Raw genomic sequence first — 10,000 nt, forward strand, 5'->3', positions numbered from 1 at the left:
AAATTACTCGTTTTTGCCCAACGTGGGGCTCGAACCCAAGACCCTGAGATGAAGAGTCTCATGCTCTACCGACTGAGCTAGCCGGGCTCCCTCCTTAAGACAGTATGCAGACCAATCCCTTTTTGTGAAGAAAATCAAATCCTGGATATTCCTCTACTCTTGTTTTGCAAGGAAAGCCAGATTTATACATCCTTCAGAGGACAGAATGTCAAAAAAAATAAGAGAAAATGAAAACGGAAGTTGTGAGAACTTCATTTTGAGATTGCATAAGAATTAAAATTCCTCTCACATGCTAAAGAATACCTGAACCCTTTTGATTAAACCACTTTAGTTGTTATAATGAGACCATATTTGAAAGCCATCTGTGATTTTTCTGTTCTTACTCTGCAATGACCTTGGCAATGACAAGTTAAAAATAAAATGTATGCAAATTTTATAATGGAGAATGCGGGCATTGATCCCGCTACCTCTCGCATGCTAAGCGAGCGCTCTACCATTTGAGCTAATTCCCCTGTGTGTTTAATCTGCATAACATGAAAAAAGTAACCTTACTGCCTTCCACACTTTATTTGAAGTCCAATTGCCCATAACAGTGTTAAGTTCACTCCTAACTTATGCCTTACCTCCACTTATGGGATGTTTTACAGTTCAGGTTGGCCTGTTTACTACTCGAATATGAGTGATATTGCGGTGTGTTCATCTAGACTCATACCCTAGCTAATCTTGAAGTTAAATTTCCCACCAATGAGAAACCAAGGGAGATACCATTTCTGATAGTTATTGCATGTCTAATGCAGGAATATTCACCAGATTATGAGAGTCAATGCAAAAATCCAGCAAAAATAACTCATTTTCGCCCAACGTGGGGCTCGAACCCACGACCCTGAGATTGAGAGTCTCATGCTCTACCGACTGTGCTAGCCGGGCTCCCACTTCAAGATCGTATGCAGAATAATCATTTTTTATGAAGGAAATCCATTCCTGGACAATTTTTGGGAGTTATTGCAGGTCTAATGCAAGATTAATCTCCATATTATGAGAGTCAATGCAATATTCAGGCAAAAATTACTCTTATTTGCCCAACGTGGGGCTCGAACCCACGACCCTGAGATTAAGAGTCTCATGCTCTACCGACTGAGCTAGCCGGGCTCCCACTTCAAGATGGTATGCAGACTAATCATTTTTTATGAAGGAAATCCATTACTGGACAATTTTTGGGAGTTATTGCAGATCTAATGCAAGATTAATCTCCATATTATGAGAGTCAATGCAATATTCAGGCAAAAATTACTCGTTTTCGCCCAACGTGGGGCTCGAACCCACGACCCTGAGATTACGAGTCTCATGCTCTACCGACTGAGCTAGCCGGGCTCCCTCCTTAAAACAGTATGCAGACCAATCCCTTTTTGTGAAGAAAATCAAATCCTGGATATTCCTCTACTCTTGTTTTGCAAGGAAAGCCAGATTTATACATCCTTCAGAGGACAGAATGTCAAAAAAAAATAAGAGAAAATGAAAACGGAAGTTGTGAGAACTTCATTTTGAGATTGCATAAGAATTCAAATTCCTCTCACATACTAAAGAATACCTGAACCCTTTTGATTAAACCACTTTAGTTGTTATAATGAGACCATATTTGAAAGCCATCTGTGATTTTTCTGTTCTTACTCTGCAATGACCTTGGCAATGACAAGTTAAAAATAAAATTTATGCAAATTTATAATGGAGAATGCGGGCATCGATCCCGCTACCTCTCGCATGATAAGCGAGCGCTCTACCATTTGAGCTAATTCCCCTGTGTGTTTAATCTGCATAACATGAAAAAAGTAACCTCACTGCCTTCCACACTTTATTTGAAGTCCAATTGCCCATAACAGTGTTCAGTTCACTCCTAACTTATGCCTTACCTCCACTTATGGGATGTTTTACAGTTCAGGTTGGCCTGTTTACTGCTCGAATATGAGTGATATTGTGGTGTGTTCATCTAGACTCATACCCTACCTAATCTTGAAGTTAAATTTCCCACCAATGAGAAACCAAGGGAGATACCATTTTTGATAGGTATTGCATGTCTAATGCAAGAATAATCACCAGATTATGAGAGTCCAGCAAAAATTACTCATTTTCGCCCAACGTGGGGCTCAAACCCACAACCCTGAGATTAAGAGTCTCATGTTCTACCGACTGAGCTAGCCGGGCTCCCACTTCAAGATGGTATGCAGACTAATCATTTTTTATGAAGGAAATCCATTCCTGGACAATTTTTGGGAGTTGTTGCATGTCTAATGCAAGATTAATCTCCATATTATGAGAGTCAATGCAATATTCAGGCAAAAATTATTCGCTTTCGCCCAACGTGGGGCTCGAACCCACAACCCTGAGATTAAGAGTCTCATGCTCTACCGACTGAGCTAGCCGGGTTCCCTACTTAAGACAGTATGCAGACCAATCCCTTTTTGTGAAGAAAATCAAATCCTGGATATTCCTCTACTCTTGTTTTGCAAGGAAAGCCAGATTTATACATCCTTCAGAGGACAGAGTGTCAAAAAAAATAAGAGAAAATGAAAATGGAAGTTGTGAGAACTTCATTTTGAGATTGCATAAGAATTCAAATTCCTCTCACATGCTAAAGAATACCTGAACCCTTTTGATTAAACCACTTTAGTTGTTATAATGAGACCATATTTGAAAGCCATCTGTGATTTTTCTGTTCTTACTCTGCAATGACCTTGGCAATGACAAGTTAAAAATAAAATGTATGCACATTTTATAATGGAGAATGCGGGTATCGATCCCGCTACCTCTCGCATGCTAAGCGAGCGCTCTACCAATTGAGCTAATTCCCCTGTGTGTTTAATTTGCATAACATGAAAAAAGTAACCTTACTGCCTTCCACACTTTATTTGAAGTCCAATTGCCCATAACAGTGTTAAGTTCACTCCTAACTTATGCCTTACCTCCACTTATGGGATGTTTTACAGTTCAGGTTGGCCTGTTTACTACTCGAATATGAGTGATATTGCGGTGTGTTCATCTAGACTCATACCCTAGCTAATCTTGAAGTTAAATTTCCCACCAATGAGAAACCAAGGGAGATACCATTTCTGATAGTTATTGCATGTCTAATGCAAGAATAATCACCAGATTATGAGAGTCCAGCAAAAATTACTCATTTTCGCCCAACGTGGGGCTCGAACCCACGTCCCTGAGATTAAGAGTCTCATGCTCTACCGACTGAGCTAGCCGGGCTCCCACTTCAAGATGGTATGCAGACTAATCATTTTTTATGAAGGAAATCCATTCCTGGACAATTTTTGGGAGTTATTGCATGTCTAATGCAAGATTAATCTCCATATTATGAGAGTCAATGCAATATTCAGGCAAAAATTGCTCGTTTTCGCCCAACGTGGGGCTTGAACACACGACCCTGAGATTAAGAGTCTCATGCTCTACCGACTGAGCTAGCCGGATTCCCTCCTTAAGACAGTATGCAGACCAATCCCTTTTTGTGAAGAAAATCAAATCCTGAATATTCCTCTACTCTTGTTTTGCAAGGAAAGCCAGATTTATACATCCTTCAGAGGACAGAGTGTCAAAAAAAATAGGAGAAAATGAAAATGGAAGTTGTGAGAACTTCATTTCGAGATTGCATAAGAATTCAAATTCCTCTCACATGCTAAAGAATACCTGAACCCTTTTGATTAAACCACTTTAGTTGTTATAATGAGACCATATTTGAAAGCCATCTGTGATTTTTCTGTTCTTACTCTGCAATGACCTTGGCAATGACAAGTTAAAAATAAAATGTATGCAAATTTTATAATGGAGAATGCGGGCATCAATCCCGCTACCTCTCGCATGCTAAGCGACGCTATACCATTAGAGCTAATTCCCCTGTGTTTTTAATCTGCATAACATGAAAAAAGTAACCTCACTGCCTTCCACACTTTATTTGAAGTCCAATTGCCCATAACAGTGTTCAGTTCACTCCTAACTTATGCCTTACCTCCACTTATGGGATGTTTTACAGTTCAGGTTGGCCTGTTTACTACTCGAATATGAGTGATATTGTGGTGTGTTCATCTAGACTCATACCCTACCTAATCTTGAGGTTAAATTTCCCACCAATGAGAAACCAAGGGAGATACCATTTTTGATAGTTATTGCATGTCTAATGCAAGAATAATCACCAGATTATGAGAGTCCAGCAAAAATTACTCATTTTAGCCCAACGTGGGGCTCGAACCCACGACCCTGAGATTAAGAGTCTCATGCTCTACCGACTGAGCTAGCCGGGCTCCCACTTCAAGATGGTATGCAGACTAATCATTTTTTATGAAGGAAATCAATTCCTGGTCAATTTTTGGGAGTTATTGCATGTCTAATGCAATATTAATCTCCATATTATGAGAGTCAATGCAATATTCAGGCAAAAATTACTCATTTTCGCCCAACGTGGGGCTTGAACCCACGACCCTGAGATTAAGAGTCTCATGCTCTACCGACTGAGCTAGCCGGGTTCCCTCCTTAAGACAGTATGCAGACCAATCCCTTTTTGTGAAGAAAATCAAATCCTGGATATTCCTCTACTCTTGTTTTGCAAGGAAAGCCAGATTTATACATCCTTCAGAGGACAGAGTGTCAAAAAAAATAAGAGAAAATGAAAATGGAAGTTGTGAGAACTTCATTTCGAGATTGCATAAGAATTCAAATTCCTCTCACATGCTAAAGAATACCTGAACCCTTTTGATTAAACCACTTTAGTTGTTATAATGAGACCATATTTGAAAGCCATCTGTGATTTTTCTGTTCTTACTCTACAATGACCTTGGCAATGACAAGTTAAAAATAAAATGTATGCAAATTTTATAATGGAGAATGCGGGCATCAATCCCGCTACCTCTCGCATGCTAAGTGAGCGCTCCACCATTTGAGCTAATTCCCCTGTGTTTTTAATCTGCATAACATGAAAAAAATAACCTCACTGCCTTCCACACTTTATTTGAAGTCCAATTGCCCATAACAGTGTTCAGTTCACTCCTAACTTATGCCTTACCTCCACTTATGGGATGTTTTACAGTTCAGGTTGGCCTGTTTACTACTCGAATATGAGTGATATTGTGGTGTGTTCATCTAGACTCATACCCTACCTAATCTTGAAGTTAAATTTCCCACCAATGAGAAACCAAGGGAGATACTATTTTTGATAGTTATTGCATGTCTAATGCAAGAATAATCACCAGATTATGAGAGTCCAGCAAAAATTACTCATTTTCGCCCAACGTGGGGCTCGAACCCACGACCCTGAGATTAAGAGTCTCATGCTCTACCGACTGAGCTAGCCGGGCTCCCACTTCAAGATGGTATGCAGACTAATCATTTTTTATGAAGGAAATCAATTCCTGGACAATTTATGGGAGTTATTGCATGTCTAATGCAATATTAATCTCCATATTATGAGAGTCAATGCAATATTCAGGCAAAAATTACTCATTTTCGCCCAACGTGGGGCTCGAACCCACGACCCTGAGATCAAGAGTCTCATGTTCTACTGACTGAGCTAGCCGGGTTCCCTCCTTAAGACAGTATGCAGACCAATCCCTTTTTGTGAAGAAAATCAAATCCTGGATATTCCTCTACTCTTGTTTTGCAAGGAAAGCCAGATTTATACATCCTTCAGAGGACAGAGTGTCAAAAAAAATAAGAGAAAATGAAAATGGAAGTTGTGAGAACTTCATTTTGAGATTGCATAAGAATTCAAATTCCTCTCACATGCTAAAGAATACCTGAACCCTTTTGATTAAACCACTTTAGTTGTTATAATGAGACCATATTTGAAAGCCATCTGTGATTTTTCTGTTCTTACTCTGCAATGACCTTGGCAATGACAAGTTAAAAATAAAATGTATGCAAATTTTATAATGGAGAATGCGGGCATCAATCCCGCTTCCTCTCGCATGCTAAGCGAGCGCTCTTCCATTTGAGCTAATTCCCCTGTGTTTTTAATCTGCATAACATGAAAAAAATAACCTGACTGCCTTCCACACTTTATTTGAAGTCCAATTGCCCATAACAGTGTTCAGTTCACTCCTAACTTATGCCTTACCTCCACTTATGGGATGTTTTACAGTTCAGGTTGGCCTGTTTACTACTCGAATATGAGTGATATTGTGGTGTGTTCATCTAGACTCATACCCTACCTAATCTTGAAGTTAAATTTCCCACCAATGAGAAACCAAGGGAGATACCATTTTTGATAGTTATTGCATGTCTAATGCAAGAATAATCACCAGATTATGAGAGTCCAGCAAAAATTACTCATTTTCGCCCAACGTGGGGCTCGAACCCACGACCCTGAGATTAAGAGTCTCATGCTCTACCGACTGAGCTAGCCGGTCTCCCACTTCAAGATGGTATGCAGACTAATCATTTTTTATGAAGGAAATCCATTCCTGGACAATTTTTGGGAGTTATTGCACGTCTAATGCAAGATTAATCTCCATATTATGAGAGTCAATGCAATATTCAGGCAAAAATTACTCGTTTTCTCCCAACGTGGGGCTCGAACCCACGACCCTGAGATTAAGAGTCTCATGCTCTACCGACTGAGCTAGCCGGGTTCCCTCCTTAAGACAGTATGCAGACCAATCCCTTTTTGTGAAGAAAATCAAATCCTGGATATTCCTCTACTCTTGTTTTGCAAGGAAAGCCAGATTTATACATCCTTCAGAGGACAGAGTGTCAAAAAAAATAAGAGAAAATGAAAATGGAAGTTGTGAGAATTTCATTTTGAGATTGCATAAGAATTCAAATTCCTCTCACATGCTAAAGAATACCTGAACCCTTTTTATTAAACCACTTTAGTTGTTATAATGAGACCATATTTGAAAGCCATCTGTGATTTTTCTGTTCTTACTCTGCAATGACCTTGGCAATGACAAGTTAAAAATAAAATGTATGCACATTTTATAACGGAGAATGCGGGCATCGATCCCGCTACCTCTCGCATGCTAAGCGAGCGCTCTACCATTTGAGCTAATTCCCCTGTGTGTTTAATCTGCATAACATGAAAAAAGTAACCTTACTGCCTTCCACACTTTATTTGAAGTCCAATTGCCCATAACAGTGTTAAGTTCACTCCTAACTTATGCCTTACCTCCACTTATGGGATGTTTTACAGTTCAGGTTGGCCTGTTTACTACTCGAATATGAGTGATATTGCGGTGTGTTCATCTAGACTCATACCCTAGCTAATCTTGAAGTTAAATTTCCCACCAATGAGAAACCAAGGGAGATACCATTTCTGATAGTTATTGCATGTCTAATGCAAGAATAATCACCAGATTATGAGAGTCCAGCAAAAATTACTCATTTTCACCCAACGTGGGGCTCGAACCCACGACCCTGAGATTGAGAGTCTCATGCTCTACCGACTGAGCTAGCCGGGCTCCCACTTCAAGATCGTATGCAGAATAATCATTTTTTATGAAGGAAATCCATTCCTGGACAATTTTTGGGAGTTATTGCAGGTCTAATGCAAGATTAATCTCCATATTATGAGAGTCAATGCAATATTCAGGCAAAAATTACTCTTATTTGCCCAACGTGGGGCTCGAACCCACGACCCTGAGATTAAGAGTCTCATGCTCTACCGACTGAGCTAGCCGGGCTCCCACTTCAAGATCGTATGCAGAATAATCATTTTTTATGAAGGAAATCCATTCCTGGACAATTTTTGGGAGTTATTGCAGGTCTAATGCAAGATTAATCTCCATATTATGAGAGTCAATGCAATATTCAGGCAAAAATTACTCTTATTTGCCCAACGTGGGGCTCGAACCCACGACCCTGAGATTAAGAGTCTCATGCTCTACCGACTGAGCTAGCCGGGCTCCCACTTCAAGATGGTATGCAGACTAATCATTTTTTATGAAGGAAATCCATTACTGGACAATTTTTGGGAGTTATTGCAGATCTAATGCAAGATTAATCTCCATATTATGAGAGTCAATGCAATATTCAGGCAAAAATTACTCGTTTTCGCCCAACGTGGGGCTCGAACCCACGACCCTGAGATTACGAGTCTCATGCTCTACCGACTGAGCTAGCCGGGCTCCCTCCTTAAAACAGTATGCAGACCAATCCCTTTTTGTGAAGAAAATCAAATCCTGGATATTCCTCTACTCTTGTTTTGCAAGGAAAGCCAGATTTATACATCCTTCAGAGGACAGAATGTCAAAAAAAAATAAGAGAAAATGAAAACGGAAGTTGTGAGAACTTCATTTTGAGATTGCATAAGAATTCAAATTCCTCTCACATACTAAAGAATACCTGAACCCTTTTGATTAAACCACTTTAGTTGTTATAATGAGACCATATTTGAAAGCCATCTGTGATTTTTCTGTTCTTACTCTGCAATGACCTTGGCAATGACAAGTTAAAAATAAAATTTATGCAAATTTATAATGGAGAATGCGGGCATCGATCCCGCTACCTCTCGCATGATAAGCGAGCGCTCTACCATTTGAGCTAATTCCCCTGTGTGTTTAATCTGCATAACATGAAAAAAGTAACCTCACTGCCTTCCACACTTTATTTGAAGTCCAATTGCCCATAACAGTGTTCAGTTCACTCCTAACTTATGCCTTACCTCCACTTATGGGATGTTTTACAGTTCAGGTTGGCCTGTTTACTGCTCGAATATGAGTGATATTGTGGTGTGTTCATCTAGACTCATACCCTACCTAATCTTGAAGTTAAATTTCCCACCAATGAGAAACCAAGGGAGATACCATTTTTGATAGGTATTGCATGTCTAATGCAAGAATAATCACCAGATTATGAGAGTCCAGCAAAAATTACTCATTTTCGCCCAACGTGGGGCTCAAACCCACAACCCTGAGATTAAGAGTCTCATGTTCTACCGACTGAGCTAGCCGGGCTCCCACTTCAAGATGGTATGCAGACTAATCATTTTTTATGAAGGAAATCCATTCCTGGACAATTTTTGGGAGTTGTTGCATGTCTAATGCAAGATTAATCTCCATATTATGAGAGTCAATGCAATATTCAGGCAAAAATTATTCGCTTTCGCCCAACGTGGGGCTCGAACCCACAACCCTGAGATTAAGAGTCTCATGCTCTACCGACTGAGCTAGCCGGGTTCCCTACTTAAGACAGTATGCAGACCAATCCCTTTTTGTGAAGAAAATCAAATCCTGGATATTCCTCTACTCTTGTTTTGCAAGGAAAGCCAGATTTATACATCCTTCAGAGGACAGAGTGTCAAAAAAAATAAGAGAAAATGAAAATGGAAGTTGTGAGAACTTCATTTTGAGATTGCATAAGAATTCAAATTCCTCTCACATGCTAAAGAATACCTGAACCCTTTTGATTAAACCACTTTAGTTGTTATAATGAGACCATATTTGAAAGCCATCTGTGATTTTTCTGTTCTTACTCTGCAATGACCTTGGCAATGACAAGTTAAAAATAAAATGTATGCACATTTTATAATGGAGAATGCGGGTATCGATCCCGCTACCTCTCGCATGCTAAGCGAGCGCTCTACCAATTGAGCTAATTCCCCTGTGTGTTTAATTTGCATAACATGAAAAAAGTAACCTTACTGCCTTCCACACTTTATTTGAAGTCCAATTGCCCATAACAGTGTTAAGTTCACTCCTAACTTATGCCTTACCTCCACTTATGGGATGTTTTACAGTTCAGGTTGGCCTGTTTACTACTCGAATATGAGTGATATTGCGGTGTGTTCATCTAGACTCATACCCTAGCTAATCTTGAAGTTAAATTTCCCACCAATGAGAAACCAAGGGAGATACCATTTCTGATAGTTATTGCATGTCTAATGCAAGAATAATCACCAGATTATGAGAGTCCAGCAAAAATTACTCATTTTCGCCCAACGTGGGGCTCGAACCCACGTCCCTGAGATTAAGAGTCTCATGCTCTACCGACTGAGCTAGCCGGGCTCCCACTT

The 10,000-nt window shown here is 39.8% G+C and overlaps 14 non-coding genes across 14 annotated transcripts; all 14 read right to left on the bottom strand.

Moving 5' to 3' along the window:
• Positions 1-854: 854 nt before the first annotated feature.
• On the bottom strand, positions 855-927 carry TRNAE-CUC (transfer RNA glutamic acid (anticodon CUC)). The gene has a single exon. It is a non-coding gene; the product is annotated as a tRNA-Glu (tRNA).
• A 149-nt stretch (positions 928-1,076) lies between these two features.
• Positions 1,077-1,149, bottom strand: TRNAK-CUU (transfer RNA lysine (anticodon CUU)). Its single transcript has one exon. It is a non-coding gene; the product is annotated as a tRNA-Lys (tRNA).
• A 149-nt stretch (positions 1,150-1,298) lies between these two features.
• TRNAT-CGU (transfer RNA threonine (anticodon CGU)) lies at positions 1,299-1,371 on the bottom strand. The gene has a single exon. It is a non-coding gene; the product is annotated as a tRNA-Thr (tRNA).
• A 352-nt stretch (positions 1,372-1,723) lies between these two features.
• TRNAD-AUC (transfer RNA aspartic acid (anticodon AUC)) lies at positions 1,724-1,796 on the bottom strand. Its single transcript has one exon. It is a non-coding gene; the product is annotated as a tRNA-Asp (tRNA).
• A 977-nt stretch (positions 1,797-2,773) lies between these two features.
• Positions 2,774-2,846, bottom strand: TRNAA-AGC (transfer RNA alanine (anticodon AGC)). Its single transcript has one exon. It is a non-coding gene; the product is annotated as a tRNA-Ala (tRNA).
• A 330-nt stretch (positions 2,847-3,176) lies between these two features.
• On the bottom strand, positions 3,177-3,249 carry TRNAK-CUU (transfer RNA lysine (anticodon CUU)). The gene has a single exon. It is a non-coding gene; the product is annotated as a tRNA-Lys (tRNA).
• A 2,026-nt stretch (positions 3,250-5,275) lies between these two features.
• Positions 5,276-5,348, bottom strand: TRNAK-CUU (transfer RNA lysine (anticodon CUU)). The gene has a single exon. It is a non-coding gene; the product is annotated as a tRNA-Lys (tRNA).
• A 2,027-nt stretch (positions 5,349-7,375) lies between these two features.
• Positions 7,376-7,448, bottom strand: TRNAE-CUC (transfer RNA glutamic acid (anticodon CUC)). Its single transcript has one exon. It is a non-coding gene; the product is annotated as a tRNA-Glu (tRNA).
• A 149-nt stretch (positions 7,449-7,597) lies between these two features.
• TRNAK-CUU (transfer RNA lysine (anticodon CUU)) lies at positions 7,598-7,670 on the bottom strand. The gene has a single exon. It is a non-coding gene; the product is annotated as a tRNA-Lys (tRNA).
• A 149-nt stretch (positions 7,671-7,819) lies between these two features.
• TRNAK-CUU (transfer RNA lysine (anticodon CUU)) lies at positions 7,820-7,892 on the bottom strand. Its single transcript has one exon. It is a non-coding gene; the product is annotated as a tRNA-Lys (tRNA).
• Positions 7,893-8,041: 149 nt separating this feature from the next.
• On the bottom strand, positions 8,042-8,114 carry TRNAT-CGU (transfer RNA threonine (anticodon CGU)). Its single transcript has one exon. It is a non-coding gene; the product is annotated as a tRNA-Thr (tRNA).
• Positions 8,115-8,466: 352 nt separating this feature from the next.
• TRNAD-AUC (transfer RNA aspartic acid (anticodon AUC)) lies at positions 8,467-8,539 on the bottom strand. Its single transcript has one exon. It is a non-coding gene; the product is annotated as a tRNA-Asp (tRNA).
• Positions 8,540-9,516: 977 nt separating this feature from the next.
• Positions 9,517-9,589, bottom strand: TRNAA-AGC (transfer RNA alanine (anticodon AGC)). The gene has a single exon. It is a non-coding gene; the product is annotated as a tRNA-Ala (tRNA).
• Positions 9,590-9,919: 330 nt separating this feature from the next.
• On the bottom strand, positions 9,920-9,992 carry TRNAK-CUU (transfer RNA lysine (anticodon CUU)). The gene has a single exon. It is a non-coding gene; the product is annotated as a tRNA-Lys (tRNA).
• Positions 9,993-10,000: the final 8 nt, after the last annotated feature.

Source organism: Lissotriton vulgaris, chromosome 1_1 (assembly GCF_964263255.1).
Source record: "Lissotriton vulgaris chromosome 1_1, aLisVul1.2, whole genome shotgun sequence".
NCBI classification, from domain to species: Eukaryota; Metazoa; Chordata; class Amphibia; order Caudata; family Salamandridae; genus Lissotriton; species Lissotriton vulgaris.